This window comes from Peromyscus maniculatus, chromosome 14, assembly GCF_049852395.1.
Source record: "Peromyscus maniculatus bairdii isolate BWxNUB_F1_BW_parent chromosome 14, HU_Pman_BW_mat_3.1, whole genome shotgun sequence".
Taxonomy (NCBI): domain Eukaryota; kingdom Metazoa; phylum Chordata; class Mammalia; order Rodentia; family Cricetidae; genus Peromyscus; species Peromyscus maniculatus.
The window spans coordinates 86863502-86881988 of NC_134865.1; the positions used below are offsets into that span (position 1 = coordinate 86863502).

Consider the following 18487-nt stretch of genomic DNA (forward strand, 5'->3'; position numbering starts at 1 on the left):
TAAAAAATAGCAATTCTCAGTGCAAATACATGGTACTTGTTTAATATGATGTTTTTAATCTCAATGCTAATTTGTTTACCTTTCATGAAAAATATTCCAACTCTGGGAGTAACTCCCTTAAATCAGAGTGCTTAGATATTAGCCATGCATAGCTGACCTCATAAAATTCCTGCCCCTCATTACAGAGAGGGCAATACAGCAGCAGTGATGTGTGGACTCCAACTTAAGTCTGTGATGTGTTCCTTAGGCATAACAGCAACTGCTTTTTGTCAATACTGTAACAAGAGCTCTGACATATAGATGTATCTGAGGGCGAAAGGTATGGAGAATCCAAACTAGAGTTTATTTTTTAATGGGACAAGTACTGTGATGGCAAGGTCAGATGAGTTTCTAAAAGCTAAGTTTTTATTAAGAATATTTCTGAGACCAGAGATTGTTCCACTGATAAAGACTAGATTCATAACACAAAAAATAAATATCACCATGTGTACCATCTTGAGAGCAATTGTGAGAAATAAGCAAATGTGACTTTAGAAAAAAAAGACCGCCAAATCCCTCTGCCCTTAGGAAGTGAGAAGCAAAAACGGAAAACCAGGAGTTTTTCTTTCCAGCTCTGAAGTCTTAGAGTTGCTGTGCTTGGTTAGAGCTGAGCGCCCCCTGCTGGTCCAGAGCTCCTCTACAGGGAGGTTTGTGTCTGGCTCATGCTAAAGTCTCCTCACTGTGTCTCTTGCACAGTAATAGGTGGCTGTGTCCTCAGTGGTCACAGAGTTCAGCTGCAGGAAGAACTGGTTCTTGGATGCTTCTCTGGTGATGGAGATGCGGCTCTTGAAGGATGGGTTGTAGTAGGTGCTACCAGCACTATTTATGTACCCCATCCACTCCAGCTTCTTCCATGGGGACTGTCTGATCCAGTTCCATGTATAATCACTGGTGATGGAGTAACCAGTGACAGAGCAGGTGAGGGACAGTGTTTGAGAGGGCTTCACCAGGCCAGGTCCTGACTCCTGAAGCTGTACCTGGGACAGGATACCTTCAGACAAGAAGAGACAATTCTGTCAATCACAGGTTGTCACAACCCCTCATGGACACAGGTATGAAATGGTAACACTCACCAGGAAGGAATGTCACCAGGTACAGAAGACCCAACAGTGTCATCTTCTAGGCTATACCTCCTTTTCCTCAGAGGTCAGCCTCCTGTGAGAGAGATATGAGCTTCCACAATTCAGGAGGGGATTTAACTTAGAGCTAGAAGATGCATTTGCATATGGGGGGGGTCAACCTTGTCCTTATAAATGGGGAGGGTGGATATTAAATCTGCTTGGTTGTTACACTATGGCCATCACTCTGTCAGACTTCCTGTAGTATGAGTCTGGAGTAAGAGAGCATGGGGACCACAGGGATCCCAGGAAACACATCTTGGAATGATCAATCTGAACTTCCTAGTCCAACCTCCCCACCTCCATTCTTATGCTGTTCTTTTGCTGTCTCAGGTCAGTGCCAACCTTCTTTTCACACTAGGTTCCTGAGCACTGCCTTTCTGATTAGTAAGGCCACACACTCCTGCTTTTCCTTCTTTTCCACTCATGAGATGGGTTTCAATCTTTCCTTGAAAATTGGTACATTGTCATATTGTTGCACAGGGTCCACACCTACTTCTTACTCCATACACACTGTGCAATGTAGAAGAAACACTTGCTGAGAGAAGGAGCTGGTAACCATGCACACCATGAACCTTGCTCAGGGACCCCATTTATTCTTTATGCTGTCCTGACTCACAGACCACCAGGGTTAGACATTGACAGTATCATGGGAGCAGGTATTTCATACCCCAACCACAGAGACTAAGAATTAAGTTAGAGAGGACGTTCTCCTGCCTTGGGTCTCTTTACATACTGAGACTCCTCTTGAAGTTTGTAACATGTGTCAGTGTTTGGGCACAATATGAGTCCTTCCCTTTTTTCTCATCTTTCTATTAGTTTTTAACCTATGGGCACACCTTTTTTTTCTCATATAATATATCCTGATTACAGTTTCTCCTCCATCTTCAACTCCAAAGACCTCTGCCTCCTTTCCCATCCAGATACAAAGTCTTGCTCTTTAGAAAACAAGCAACCGTCTAATGAATAATAATAAAATAAAGTGATACAAAACAAAAACTAACAGATTGGAACAGGACAAACAAACAGAAGGAAAAGAACCCAAGGAAAGGCAGAAGGGACAGGTGCGGATGCAGAGACCTCCTGATGTAAACACAACATGCTACATATGTGAAGAAAATGTAGGATAGGATAAGAGATAAATAAATAAATAAGAAAAACAACAGAAACCATGTGATATTATGAGACAAGGAACCTCCAAAAATGTATTTGAATTTGATATCTGATGACCATCTACTGCTGGAAATGAAGTTGGTTTCCTCAGTGAGACTCCCTAAGAGAAAACTAACTTTTCATATGCAAGTGGTTATCAATTGGAGATAGCGTAGGGGTTGTGGTGGGTGCTTGTGTCCAATTCTCCTTTCAGCTCTAGGACCCCATCTGGTGCAGACTCAATGGGCTCTGTGCAAGTATCTCAGTCTCTCTGAATTTGTATGTGCAACTGTCCTGTTCATGTGTAGAGCTTATTTCCCTGATGCATCTATGCCCTCTGGCTCTTATACCCCTTTCTCCTCTTCTTCTTCAGTGTTCCATGAGCCCTGAGGGGATTTGACGAAGACAACTCATATAGTGTTGAGTGGTCCAAGGTCACTCATTCTCAGAATATTTTCTGGCTGTGAGTCTCTGTATGTGTCCCCAACTGCTGCAGAAGGAAGCTTCTCTGATAATGGCTGAGTAAGGCACTGATCTTTGAAAGTAGCAGAATGTCATTGTGAGTAATTTTATTGCAATCTTCTCTTTTTTTTCTTTTTCTTTCTTTCTTTCTTTCTTTTTTTTTTGGTTTTTTGTGACAAGGTTTCTCTGTGTAGCTTTGTGCCTTTCCTGGAACTTGCTTTGTAGACCAGGCTGGCCTCGAACTCACAGAGATCCACTTGCCTCTGCCTCCCAAGTGCTGGGATTAAAGGCGTGTGCCACTGCCACTGCCACTGCCACTGCCACCACCACCGCCACCACCCAGCGCAATCTTCTTTTTATAGAACAATAATACTTATTTTTACCATAGGTTCTTGGATTATCTCTTCTGAGAATCTTGGTCAATCAAGTAAAGCATGGGTTCTATTTCTTATATGGACCATTTGTCAACTCATATATTGTTAGTTACTCCCACAGCAATTTCCATCATTGACCTAGCATACCTGGAAGCTGGATACAATTATAAATCCAAGGAGTTGTAGCTTGTGTTGGTATTACACTTCTGTAGCTAGAGATTTCCTGCCTTGCCCACAGTCAGGACAAATCTTTGTCACCAGCCAGTCCCACGACACTTCCTTTTTTTTTTAAAAAAGGAAAGTTTTAACCTTAACAAAGTAAAATTACATATAATTTGGGAATTTGGGCGTAGCTTCTCTTACTACTTCCTGCTGGAGGGGGGCGCTGTATCTTATGAGGACACAAAGAAAATTTTAGGATTATGGAGTAGTCCATGAGGGTGTATCGTCTGAGCCAATTGCCTTCAAACGGTTCTGGATGTTGGATCATCTGGGCCTTGGTGTCATCAGAGACCTTTCAGGGGGTCTTGGCTGGTCAAACCTGATGTATCTTAATCTAGAACAAATCCATAGCCTCTGGCTTTTTGTGGGAACAAAAGCAGAGTCTCCTTTCCAAAACAACATATCCCTACATCCAAATTTTGCAGTCAAGGTACCTTTAAAATATACATTTTGGCATAACTCAACAGCTTTTGCAATCAAATGTTTTTCTTCAGTTACGAATATCAAAGAGAAAATAATCCAGATTCTCTGTGTGATAGCCATCTTTACATGGCTAAATTTTTATAATACCTTGAGCCTATTGCTTTAAATTGCAGGCTTCTAAGACTGAAACAGAGGTATGGCTGCTGGCTCTGCCCACTCCAGCTTCCCAATATGGCGGTGGTACGTTTTCCACCAGCTCTGGGAGCCATCAACTCTCAGAAATAGTGGGTCTATGCTTCTATCAAAGCAGTGTGTAGCCCAGAAACCTCTTTTTGTTTTGTACAAGCAAAGGTTAAATCCACAACACAGCTTAATGTGCCACTTGCAGAGGCCTCATTCCAGCCAAACTGCAGGTCGAATTCTCATGCCAGGAACCCACCATAGTAGCTCTAACACACAGGCTGCCAGTAACTTGAGAGAAACAACTTAGGAACTGTTTTTAGCTCCATTTTAGAATCTTTTTTTCTCAGGTTTTATGTGGAAACACTTGCCAACACGTTGGGTGCCATTTGTAGCTAGAGTTTTCCTGCCTTGCCCATATTCAGGACATATCATTGTCACCAGCCAGTCCCAAAGCGGCTCAGACCCAACCAAGTAAACACAGAGACTTATATTGCTTACAAACTATTTGGCCATGGCAGGCTTCTTGCTAACTATTCTTATAGCTTAAATTAATCCATTTCCATAAATCTATACCTTGCCACGTGGCTCATGGCTTACAGGCATCTTCACATGCTGATTGTCATGGTGGAGGCTGGCAGTGACCCTTCCACCTTTCTGTTCTTTCTTTTCTACTCTCTGTTAGTCCCGCCTATACTTCCTGCCTCGCCACTGGCCAGTCAGTGTTTTATTTGTTGAACAATCAGAGCAATTTGACATACAGACCATCCCACAGCTCATTTCTACTTTGGAATCACCTACTGTGTTAGGTTTCCATACTACCCCTCAAATGGCCCTAAGTTTTAGCTCTCCCCTTATTTTCTCTATTGCTCCCCTTTTCCTCACACTCCCCTTTTGATCTTCCCTTCTAGCTGTCCTCACATGCATTCATAACTATCTGAAGTATTTTGTTTTCCTACAGGAGATCTACCGTTTCCACCCCAATCCCATAAGTCTTAAAACTCTCTCATGTGAATCAAGGTTTTCAATTCTGACCCTGCAAAATTCATTTTTTTAAAAAAAGGCACATGAATAAGTACAGGAGTTGATGGAGATTGTATCACTTAAATGCATACAACATTTCTGATCACAGACTAGGGATCATCACTGTCATCAGCAATAGAAATAATATGCCTACTGTTTTGTTAGAAATGTAATGAATTATCCTGTATGATTGTTGGATATACCATGAGTGAGCTAAGAAGTTTAATAAGTAGGAACTTTATCATGAGTACTTGTACAGATAGTGTTAATTCCAATGGCAAGAATTAAGACCAAACCCACAATTTCATCCAAACTTGAAGCAAGATTGATATAATTGGTGTGCACCCAAGATCAGGTCAGTGACTGCCTCCTAAGTCATGTTAAAGAGATCAGCCCCAAATATATCCCTTGGGCCCCTTTTAAGGAGTAAAATTATTTGTAGTTTAACAGAAGGGAGACAATGGGGCAATAAAGAAAAACAAAAAACCTGAAAAGGACATCAAGTGGCCACCCACCATTTGATTAGATGGGTTAAGGGAGGGTCAGGAAGGGTCAGAGCATTCTCAAAAACAAATCAAGGTCATAGGTTGGGGAAAGTCAGTTTCCAGGAAACAGAGAGCAACCCAACTCTCACAGTAAACACAAATTTATTTAAAAAAATACAGTATAATGGCTCTTACCTCTGTAATGTTGTCAGGCAGGTTTCTCAATAGTAGAGAAGACAGGCTTCAATCACACCTTTATTGTCCATTCATCAGCTGATGGGCCTCTAGGCTGATTCCAGCTCTGAGATGCAGTGAAGAAGGCAAGGCTGAATACAAAAGATCTGGTATCTTTGCAGTAGTGAGTCCTTCAGTGTCTGCCCAGGAGTGATGTAGCTAGGCCACATGACATTTCTGTTTTTAGCTTTTGGAAGATATTCAGAAAAAATGTCATAGGGACAGCAACATTTCACACTCTCACCAACCACATGTTATGGTTACCCTTTTTCCAATTAATCATCAACATTTGGTGTCATTTGTTTCCTTAATAAATGACCTTCTTAGAGGGATGAAATCTAATTCTATTTTTTTTTAAATTTGCAATTCACTAATGGGTCAAGATGACGAAAACTAGCTGGGCGGTGGTGGCACACGTCTTTAATCCCATCATTTGGGAGGCAGAGCCAGGCAGATCTCTGTGAGTTCTAGGACAGCCTGGTCTACAGAGGGAGATCCAGGACAGGTACCAAAACAACACAGAGAAACCCTGTCTCCAAAGATAAAAACAAAACAAAAACAACAAAAAGATGTTGAAAACTGTAAGAAAAGTTTATTAGCCATTTGTGTAATGGTTGTGTTTCTATCACTGGAAGAGCCTATGAAGTTACTCAAAGCACCACTGCTGTCTGTCTGCAGAATGAATTCATTCTTGGCCTTTCAAAAGCTTAGGAGATAACTGTGTAGGTTTTATAAACAAATCAGGGAAGAGCCCCCTTTATGCGTTTGTATTGAGTTTCACATTCTACATGCTTGGGATGCTCTCTCTGTCTTTTGGGTATATGATCCATTAACAAAGCCATCAGCTCAGGATTGTCTGGTGGAGCACTTTGTGCCCTGCTTGTTCCTTCTGAGGGTCAAGCACTGTGGGTAGTCTGTATGTCCAATTGCAACTGATAGATAAATAAATAAAACACTGATTGGCCAGTGGCTAGGCAGGAAGTATAGGTGGGACTAACAGAGAGGAGAAAAGAAAGAACAGGAAGACAGAGAGAGACACTGCCAGCTGTCGCCATGACAAGCAGCATGTGAAGATGCCAGTAAGCCACGAGCCATGTGGCAAGGTATAGATTTATAGAAATGGATTAATTTAAGCTATAAGAACAGTTAGCAAGAAGCCTGCCACGGCCATACAGTTTGTAAGCAATATAAGTCTCTGTGTTTACTTGGTTGGGTCTGAGCGGCTGTGGGACTGGCTGGTGACAAAGATTTGTCCTAACTGTGGGCAAGGCAGGAAAACTCTAGTTTCAGTCAGAACAGCAGGGAAGCAGAGTGACAAAGGTTACAGTGATTGAGGTTGGGATTGGAACCTGCATGATCATATTTGATCCTTTAAAATGTCAGTCAGTAAAATTCTCACAGGGTGGAGAACGTGGGAATGGGTCCTTTCCCATGCAGCTCCAGTGATTTTTGTCAATGAGCTCCTTTGCATTGCCTTAACTCCACAGGGCTAAGCTCTTAAGCTCTAGATGATGTGTGTAGTTATAAAAAGCCTGCTGTGATAGATTTTACAACCCTCCTGCTTATACTTCCATCACTTACCATGATGCTTCTGAGCTCCTCCCTCATACAAGATAAATGACTGAATGTTAAAATGAGGAAAGAGAAGGGAGGTTCTCTGCAGGAGGGAGACACCAACACTCAACAGTAATTCCCCAATCTTCACATTGCTCTGGCTCCCTAACTATGAAAGTTCCTATCCTTGTCCACAATGGCAGCTTTGTCCAGTTCATGGAAAATGATACTATCTACTGATGTGTCATTAAAATACCATGATTCATTTTTATCCAAAGGACTTCTATATGCACCTTTTACTGATGTATGCATGGGACTTTATGGAAAATGTAGGAAATCAAAGGCACTAAGAATTTGTGAAAAAGTGACCTTTCCTGTGTTTAGTGATTTCTTAGTTTCAGCAGCAAAGATAGCATATTAACTATTTGTATTCACACTATTTTAGACATTCAAGTGAAATTTCTAGCAACTCTTAAGACCTGTATTGCCCATATTTTTCTACTATTTTGTTTCCTTTCAATTATTCCTTGGTTGTACTCGAAGGATTACATGGTAACACTTGTAATTAATTAAAGGAAGGACAATGCCATATAAGTCCGCAGTGAACAACGCATCCCCCACCCCACAGTCTGAGGAGGTAAGCTTTTGCATGCAGCACAGGGGGAGCAGACTAACAGGCCTCTCCCATTGGAACCCAGAGTTAGACCTGAGCATCATTCATTCATCAAGGTGCACAGTGTAGATGAATTTCTAAATGGTCTTATTAAATAAAAAAACCACAGAGCCAGATATAGGCGTAAAAACCTAAGAGACCAGGAAATAGGGAAAGCCACAGCTAACCTCAACTCACCAACTCTGCAGCTTCCAAAGATGAACTACTTCCTGTCTACCCACTATGCCTTTCTATTCTGTTCTCCCATTTGCTCTCTCAGCCCAGCTACATCACTTCCTCTTCCTGCCCAGCTCTGTCACATCCTGTCTGTATGTACACCCTCCAGAGTTCTATGGATGGGGGCTGGGATTAAAGGTGTATATCACAATGCCTGGCTCTGTTCCCCGTGTGGCTTTGAACTCACAGAGATCCAGACAGATTCCTGCCTCCCAGGTGGTAGGGTTAAAAGCACATGATACCTTTGCCTGACTTCTATATAGTGGTTGGCCTTGTTGATAGTATATCCAATAATATTGTTTTAAAACAAATATTCTGAGCATATCTTACTCAGAAAGCACTTGTCAACTTGTTAGTCATGGTGTCACAATACACCTGGGCCTGGATTCTCCCAGCTTTTTCTGGAACATATGGCATGCCTTTCAGTAATTAGGGAAATCAAATACTCCCTCACCCCCAACTTCATTTTTTTTAAAACTAAAGGCTGGTTCCATGCTTCCTCAGCATGTGATCCTGGTACTCATAGCAGAGTCAAATCTTTCCTGGGTAATGCTCAGTATTTTGTTCTGTTCAGAGTGTGTTCTGTATTTAAATGTGTACATCAGAAGACAGACTTTTTTAGAGAGTTATTTATTTCAAAGATTAGTAGAGGCTATGCCTGTATAGGGGAATCCTGGAAAATGTGATCTATGATTTGAAATCACCATAGAGTATTTTAACCTTTCATGTACCTTTGCTGCTTCTTCGATTGACCTGGAGGACCTGTGTGCTCAGTGCCCCCTGCTGGACTTGAACACCTTGTTGGGAGGTTTGTGTCTTGGCTTAATAATTCCCTTTCCTCACTGTGTAATACAGTAGTACATGGCAGTATCTTCATCTCTCAGACTGCTCATTTGCAGGTACAATGAGTTCTTAGAATTGTCTCTGGAGATGGTAAATCGGTCCTTCACAGACTCTGCATAGTATCTTGCACTTCCATCATATTTTATAGTTGCTATCCACTCCAGCCCCTTTCCTGGGGATTACTGAAGGTGAATCCAGAGCCTGCACAGGAGAGTTTAATGGATCCTCCAGACAGTACCAAGCTTTCCTGATGTTCTATCAGCTATACCTGACATTGGACTCCTGAAAACATGGAGAACTATAGTCAAACATCTGTCACATATATCCATTATCCCTCTTACTCATATCCTCTTACACAAAGGGAAGCTTTTCCCTGTAAATTACCTTTTATAAGAGCAATAATAAAAAAAAACATATAAGTCCCATTTCCATGGTGAGTGGTCTGTGTTTAGTGCTGACGGGAAGATCTGGCTGAAATTATGATTTTGTTCTATATACTTTTTCTGGTTAAAGTTTCACCACATTTTATCCATTTCATATATTTTGTACACAAGACATGCATTATATCTAGTAATGTGGTCTCCTTTTAAAAAAACACACAATTTAAAAGGCATAACACACTGTCACATTTCTGGATGAATCTCAGATCTGGTGTATTATCCCAGTGCCTGGGTTTGTGCTTCTTGGTGCTGGACACCTGAGACAGCTCTTGGTCAGAGTCAGACATGTCTGGTGAAGTTTCAATGTCCTTTTCACTGTGATGGGGACACTTTTGATTTTCTTTCATTTTATTAGTTCCTGATAAACTATGGATACATGTTTTATTTTCAGAAAATGTACTTGATAGGAGACAGCTACACATTTGTGGTCTCACATGCTAAGCATTCATAAACATGGAACCTTGTTTAACCATCAGCACAGTCACAGAAGTGAACACACATCTCACCCTGAACACATCCACAGGTAGAAGGTGACATCACCTTGTGACTTTAGTTTTCACTGCTCTGGTGATTAGAGATATTGGCAGTGTGCTAAGAATTTGTTGATTCATAGTCTGGTCTCTGTAAAAATATCTTCTATTCTATTGTTTAAATCAAAATAGTCAGATTTTAGACATGTTATAAATGGCAGTATTATTTCTGTTCCTGACATTCAGTGTTTGTATAGCCAAAGTGTATGTGCATTCTCCTAACTAATAAAACAAAACAAAAACAAAAAAGCATACATTACCAGAAATGATCAGATTCAGAGATGTCAGAGTTATAATAGACACAAGAATCAAGAGAAGTCCTAATTGACTTTCCTGCCTTTAACAACAAAAGGTGATCTCTCTCTCTCTCTCTCTCTCTCTCTCTCTCTCTCTCTCTCTCTCTCTCTCTCTCTCTCTCTCTCTCTCTCTCGCTTTATGTGTGTTTTTGTTTGTGAGGGGGATTGTTATGCACCATACACAGATGTTCATTCAGTGTTAGTTGGTGTCAAAATAAAACTTGAGACAAAGACAGTCCAAATTCATGAAACAGGGTCATGAACACACAGGGCTTTGGATAACGTGAACTAGTCTCTTACATTCCCAGTTTGGAATCCCACTGTGCTGGCCCCAATTTTACCTGAGAAGGAGTCCAAAATGTTTCCAAAGTTTGCATACTCCACATCCTGAGGACTCCACAGCATGGCAAGCAGCTACATCTCTAACTCTAAAACAATAACAATTTTGATTTCTATCAAAAGCAATTCAGGATTAAACTTCCTCATAAGTAAATATATAAAACTGATTTAGGAGGAGAGGTAAGGTGGTTCCTCATGAATCTATAGAGACAACTTCCACTGAAGTACTTGTCGGTGTTGTTTTAGGTATATCAAACTTAAGTTTTGTAAGTGGTTTTAGTTTGCCCTGATACTTTTGATTGTATTTTACTGGACAAATCACATTATAGTATATTTCCAGTTACTTCACCAATAGTTCTAATCTCTTATATTTAATATTAATATGTTGCCAGAGTTTGTTATCTTTTGTTTCAAAAGAAGAGCATGTGAATGGAGGTGGTCACTGATAAAGAACTAGTCAAGGTATTGTGTACAATGGGGGGATCCTGAATCAGCATAATTTCATTCTCTAATGTTCTTTTGAAAAGTTGACAAAGACCCTATAAGGCTGTAAAATGATAGACAAAGGGACACTCGATGATTATTTCTGTGTAAGTCTCCAGGCTAATCTTCTCTGTCATCTCAGTCCCAGGGCAACTTCCTGTTCCTCCAGGGTTTCTGACACACTCAGGATGTGGGTTACAACCCTCTGTCTCATGCACAGTAATGGACTGCAGAGTCCTCAGAGGTCAGGCTGCTGAGCTCCATGTAGGATGTGCTGGAGGATATGTCTGCAGTCAGTGTGCCTTGCCCTGAAACTTCTGAGCATAGTAAGTATTACCATTTCCAGGAAAAATGTATCCAATCCACACCATGTCCTATCCAGTCCTCTGCTTCACTCACTGCATAGTGTAGTCAGTGAAGGTGTAACCAAAAGCCTTGTAGTACAACTTCACTGAGGCCCCAGGCCTCTTCAGCTCAGCCCCAGACTGCTGCAGCTCTATCTGGGAGTGGACACTTGTGGAGAGAAAGGCAGAGTGGATGTCATTGTCACCTGAGTACATGGCCCCTCCTCAAGTCTGGAAATTGGAAACCCCTTACCTGTAGCTACTGCCACAAGAAAGAGGATGTTCCAGCTTCCCTGCAGATTGATATATCATGACTTACACCGAATTTACACTATTTATACTCTTTTAAAAAATATTTTTATTTTATAATTAACTTAATTTCACATAACAGCCATGGATTCTCCTGTCCTCCTGCCTCCCTGCCCCCAATCCACCCCCCATTCCAACCTCCTTCAAGGCAAGGTCTCCTCTGGGGAGTCAGCCCAGCCTGGTAGACTCAGCCCAGGCAGGTCTAGTCCCCTCCTCCCTACACCAAGGCTGAGCAAAGTGTCTCAGCATAGGCCATAGGTTCCAGAAAGCCAGTTCATGCATTAAGGACAGGTCCCAGCTCCACTGCCTGGGTGCCTCCCAAACAGTTCAAGCTAATTGACTGTCTTACTTATCCAGAGGGCGTGGTCCAGTTCCATGGGGGCTCCTCAGCCATTGGTTCACAGTTCATGCATTTCCACTAGTTTGGCTATTTGTCCCTGTGTTTTTTCTAATCATGGTCTCAATATCTCTTGCTCATATAATCCCTCCTCTCTCTCACCAATTGGACTCCTGGAGCTCCATCTGGATCTCAGCCGTGGATCTCTGCATCTACTTCCATCAGACACTGGATGAGAGTTCTATCATGACAGCCATGGTGTTCAGCCATCCAATCACCAGAGTAGGTCAGATCAGAAACTCTCTTGACCATTGCCAGTAGTCTACAGTGGAGGTATATCTGTGGATTACTGGGAGCCTCTCTAGCACTCTGCTTCTTCCTATTCCCCTGGAGTCTTCAGTCATCATGGTGTCTTCTCCATTCTCCCACTCTGCTCCTGATCCAGCTGGGACTCCCGCTCCCCTAAGCTCTCTTTCCCCCGACCCTTGCCCTCCATTTCTCTCTTCTACTACCCCCAGTTTTCTCATGTAGATCTCATCCATTTCTCCGTCATTGGGTAATCTCTGAGTCTTTCTTATGGGCAACTTCACTAAGTAGCCTCCTTGGAGTTGTGAGTTGCAGTCTGGTTATCCTTTGCTTTCCATCTAGTATCCACTTATGAGTGTTCACATACCATGTTTGTCTTTCTGAGTCTGGGTTACCTCACTCGGGATTATTTTTTTCTTATTATTTTATTATTAGTTCCATCCATTTGCAGGCAAACTTCATGATGTCATTGTTTTTCTCTGCTGAGTGGTACTCCATTTTGTATATGTACCACATTTTATTTATCCATTCTTCAGTTGAAAGGCATCTAGGTTGTTTCCAGGTTCTGGCTATTAGAATTAATGCTGCTATTAACATAGCTGAGCATGTGTCCTTGTGGTATGATTGATCATTCCTTGGGTATATACCCAAGGGTGGTATATCTGGGTCTTGAGGGAGGTTGATTGCCAATTTTCTAAGAAAGTGCCATATTGATTTCCAAAGTGGCTGTACATGTTTGTATTATCACCAACAGTGTAGGAGTGTTCCCCTTGCTCCACATCCTTTCCAACATATGCTGTCTTCAGTGTTTTTGATCTTAGCCATTCTGACGGGTGTAAGATTGTATCTCAAGAGTCAATTTGATTTGCATTTCCCTGATGACTAAGGACATTGAGCAATTCCTTAAATGTCTTTCAGCCATTTGAGCTTCTGTTGAGAATTCTCTGTTTAGTTCTATAGCCCATTTTTTAATTGGACTGTTGGGTATTATGATGTCTAATTTCTTGAGTTCTTTATATGTTCTGGATATCAGCCCTCTGTCAGATGTGGGGTTGGTGAAGATCTTTTCCCATTCTATAGGCTGTCACTTTCTCTTGTTGACCATGTCCTTTGCCCTACAAAAGCTTCTAGCTTCAAAAGGTCCCATTTATTTTTTCTCTCAGTGTTTGTGCTACTGGTGTTACATTCAGGAAGTGATCTCCAGTGCCAATGTATTCAAGACTAATTCCTACTTTCTTTTCTACCAGGTTCAGAGAAACTGGATTTATGTTGAGGTCTTTGATCCGCTTGGACTTAAGTTTTGTGTACAATGACAGATAAGGATCTATTTGCAGTCTTCTACATGTTGACATCCAGTATTGCCAGCACCATTTGTTGAAGATGCTTTCTTTTTTTCCATTGTATAGTTTTGGCTTCTTTGTCAAAATCATATGTTCATAAGTGTGTGGATTAATGTCAGGGTCTTCAGTTCTGTTCCATTTTCCCACATGTTGGTTTTTATGCCATTACCAACCTGTTTTTATTACTGTAGCTCTATAGTAGAGCTTGAGGTCAGGGATTGTGATACCTCCAGAGGTTGTTTGATTATACAGGATTCTTTTGGCTATCCTGTTTTTTTTTTTGTTTTGTTTTTGTTTTTCCATATGAAATTGAGTATTGTTCTTTCCAGGTCTGTGAAGAATTGTGTAGGGAATTTGATGGGAATTGCATTGAATCTTTAGATTGCTTTTGGTAAGATTGCCATTTTTACTATGTTAATCCTACATATCCATGAGCATGGGAGATCTTTCCATTTTCTGACATCTTCTCCAATTTCTTTCTTCAGGGTCTTAAAGTTCTTGTAATACAGGTCTTTAACTTGTTTAGTTAGAGTTACCCCACATTCTGATAAGTGTATGTAAAGACAGATTACTCACAATAAGCTTATCAAAGCTTCAGCTATGCTCTGACCACTCAATTCTGGCCTGGATAAAATTCAGTACTCAATGATCATAATCAGAAAACCCTGGCTTGTTAAGTAAGTGCTGGTGCTTACAAGGTTTGTATCAGCTGTGCCCCTATCATTGTTAAAGAATCATTTGCCCAGATCCTAGCAGAAAAAAATGGTCATTTCACATTCACAAGATAATGCTCATACATTTATCTCTTTTCTTCATTATACCTTGGAGATATTGAGAAGTTAATCTAGAGACTCTTGGTGTCTAAAGTGTGCCCACCCTGCAGGTTCTCTGTGTTCCTCATAGGTCACTGACTGTCATGTGGGCTGACATTCACCATGGCATTAGGAAAGAGACTGTGGATCCCTTGGTTTTCACCTTCATACTGTGCTGCTTGATGAATTATGTTTGTCTTGATATCAGTAATCCATATCTATAGTCCGTTTGTTTTCCAAAATTTCTTCGCCCATAGCTGAGGTCACTAAAATAGTAGCCATAGAAGGCTCTAGCCTGGATTGTTCGATTCCCTTTTCCTTTTACAAATACCTGAAATCTGTAATCCAACTGAACCAACACCAAACATCACTTCTCACAATGATGCTTCTCTAACTCTTAGGTGAAACTTTCCAGCTTTCCTACTTTTCAAAGCAAAAAAAGGCACTCCTCTACATTAGGTCACTAATTTTAAACACTCAAAGCAGTAAAAGAACCATGTCTGTGAGTTCCAAAAGGTGAAGAGTAATCTAGAGCCTCCACTCTAGGGCTATGCTCTTATGTCCCTCCATCTCTCCAGTTCCGTCCTGTCGCGACCACCTCGATCAGCAAAGAAAACGCAACACCGAGCTCTTCTTCAAGCTGTTTATTCAGGCCGTTAGCAAGCGTCTTCTACCCCGGAGGAGCTCCGTCCCAACTTTTTATAGGTCCTGCTCCACCAACCTCCTTATGCCACGCGGGGCTATTGAATTGGTACACGTTTGCCTGAGCAAGCCATGTCATGATGCCAAGCCAAATATGGAGTTGATTTCCTCCAACTGTCCCGCAGGCGGGAAGGCAGGGACAGGATGTAGGCGCCATTTTGGGGTGCGGCTGCACTCAGCTCTCTATACTGTCCCCTCCCTAGCATATGACTCTCCATAATGATTTGGGATGAGTCTCAGTATAAATGACCTTGAAATTGTCTCTCTCTGAGACAAGATTGTCAGGCCCTAGTTTTTTCAATAGAGGAATTCATTCTACTACGAGATAAACTTTACTCATGGGGATTGAGAGAACCTTTGAACTTGGTCATTTCTGTTATTGTAGCATTCCCAGGAGAATGACAGTTTTTAGGAACTAACTGAAATTCAGCATGCCAGATCTCGTAATTTTCTAGGCAAGGGTTCTAACTGCCATAGGAGATGGTCTCCTGGGCCTTGTATGTGGTTAAATTCTGTGAGTAGAATCAGGAAACACCCTTGATGGCCTCTCTGCACCTGCTCCTAAGGCTTTGCACAAATAATTATTTGGTTTTCCTTTCTGCTGTCCCATGATAACAAAATATCTAGCAGTTTTATTGATCATATGAATGTGATGTCATCTGAAAATCATAATATCCAATATTGGACTGTGTCCCTCTCTATTTACTTTGACAGGACATGATCTCCAGCTGATTAATCTCATTCTCATGTAGGGATTGCTCTGAAATGTTTGTAGATGGTTTTATAGTCTATCTATAATCCTGTACAGTACAGAAAAGGAATTTTCTGTTACTGTGATCCGTCAGGGAAGCAAAAAGATGGAGTTCTGTGGGGGATGGAAGCTTTGTCTCTCCTTGAGAAATCCAGACTGTCCCCACAGAAGTCAGCCCTATGAAACTTGCATGGGTTCAGTCAGTTCACATCTAACAACTACTCAACATTCATACCAATTTTAATCTTTCTGTTGATGGTTCTCCAGAATTCACAGATAAGGGCACCCCTCTTTTCTTTCTATTCTGGCTCTGTGGTTTACAGTTGAAAAAGAGAATTCATGATGGTGTTGACACTTTACGTTGCAAAGGGGACAGCAGGAGGACACTAGGCCTTGAAAGACAAGGAATTTCTTTTCACCTTTACCTGTTGTAGGAGACACTTCCTGAGTCTCATGTGATCTGCTGGGAAAATCTCAGAGGATAATGAAGGATGATGAACTGTGAGAATACATTCCAGAAGGAAAATAAACATACTGATAGAAAGACAGGCATCCCAACTCTCAACCTGAGGATGCTCATGTATGTGAGAGGAGCCAGTCAGATGGGGAACAAATTGAATTTTCTAATCACAGAGTCTTGTTTATACAACTTGTTCACTTGAACTGAGTTAAAAAAATTTTTAAACCAGAGAATCCCACTTTGTCATTGTTCTTGTTCTTGTTGCTTTAATAAAAATGGTCAGATTGTGGCCATGCTATCAATGAGTGTTTTATATCCATTCCTGACATTCAGCATTTGTACAGTTAAGGTGTATATACACTCTTCTAATTAAAAGAAAACAAAAACAGAAATGATTGGATTCAGACACATCAAGTTATAATAGAGCAAAGAATCAAGAGAAGTCTTAAGTGGTCCTTGCTGTCTCTAAAAACAGAAAAAAATGGTATGTGGAGCAGGGAGGGGTATTGTGCACCATACACTGGTGTCCAGTCAATGTCTATCAAGAACTTGTGTCAAAGGCAATCCAATTGCAATTTATAGGAGAATTAGTACACAGGGCTCCAGATGACATGAACAGGCCTCTTACATTTCCAGTTTGAAATTATACTGCTCTGGCCCCAATATTATCTGAGTAGGAGCCCAAAGTAGCAAATTCCACACCCTGAGTATTCTACAGTGTGACATTCAGCTTCACGCATAACACTAAAATAATAGGAAATTTGATTACTACTACCAAAAGCAATTCAATTAGACTTACCTATAAATAAGTGTAGAAAATTAGCTTTTTGAAGACAGGTAAAGTGACTCCCCACAAATCTATGGGGACAACTTCCAGCAAAGTATTTGGTGTGATGTTGGGTACATCAAACTGAGTTTTGGAAGGGCTTTTTGTTTGCCCTGATACTGTTTATTTGTATTTTACTGTCCAAATTCTTATAATAGTTTATTCCCAGATACACCAGCAAAAGTTCTGTCTCTTATATTTTAAAGATATTTATATTATAATATATTGACATAGCTTTTTTTTAAATTTTTGCTTCATTAAAAAAGCATGTCAATGGAGGTGATCACTGATAAAGAACCAGTCAAGGTATGGCGTATTGTAGGGGAAATCTTGAATCGATTTCACTTAATTCTCAGAAAAGTTGACAAAGGCACTACAGTACTGTGAGGAAAAGGCAGGCAAAAGGGACACTCAGATTGATTGTTTCTGAATAAGCCTGCGGGCTAATCATCTCTGTCATCTCAGTCCCAGGGCAGCTTCCTGCTCCCCCAGGGTTTCTGACAGACTCAGGATGTGGTTGCAACACTGTGTCCTTGTCTCGCACAGTAATAGATAGCAGAGTCCTCAGAGGTCAGGCTGCTGAGCTGCATGTAGGCTGTGCTAGAGGATTTGTCTACAGTTAGTGTGGCCTTGTCCTTGAACTTCTGATTGTAGTAAGTATCACCACTTCCACCATTAATCCATCCAATCCACTCCAGGCCCTGTCCAGGCCTCTCCTTCACCCAGTGCATATAGTAGCTAGTGAAGGTGTAGCCTGAAGCCTTGCAGGAGAGCTTCACTGAGGAAGCAGGTATCCCCAGCTCAGGACCAGACTGCTGCAGCTCTACCTCTGAATGGACACCTGTGGAAAGAAAAGGCAGAATGGATGTCTCTGTCATCGGAGTATATGGCCCCTCCTCAAGTCTTGAACTTGGGGGCCCCTTACATGTAGCTGCTGCCACCAGGAAGAGGATGATCCAGCTCTGATCCATAGTGAGGACCTTGTGTGCTCAGTGACTATGGAGTTGACACCGATTATATGCTGTTGTTTGGTGTGAACATCCCAGTTTTACCAGTATAGACTCACATGATTTGAATATTCATGAGGCAGGGTGTTTCTTAGATAAGGAAGGACCTAGACCATTTATAGAAAAAAGAGGTAGACGAATCCTAGTTCAGACAGCAAGATGCTGAGGTCTCAATTCTTATCCTGTCTGAGGAAGTATCCATCCCTG

General features: G+C 41.3%; 2 pseudogenes; both read right to left on the reverse strand.

Moving 5' to 3' along the window:
• Positions 1-704: 704 nt before the first annotated feature.
• On the reverse strand, positions 705-1155 carry LOC107400117 (Ig heavy chain V region 3-6 pseudogene; annotated as a pseudogene).
• A 16624-nt stretch (positions 1156-17779) lies between these two features.
• Positions 17780-18244, reverse strand: LOC102921840 (Ig heavy chain V region 3 pseudogene; annotated as a pseudogene).
• Positions 18245-18487: the final 243 nt, after the last annotated feature.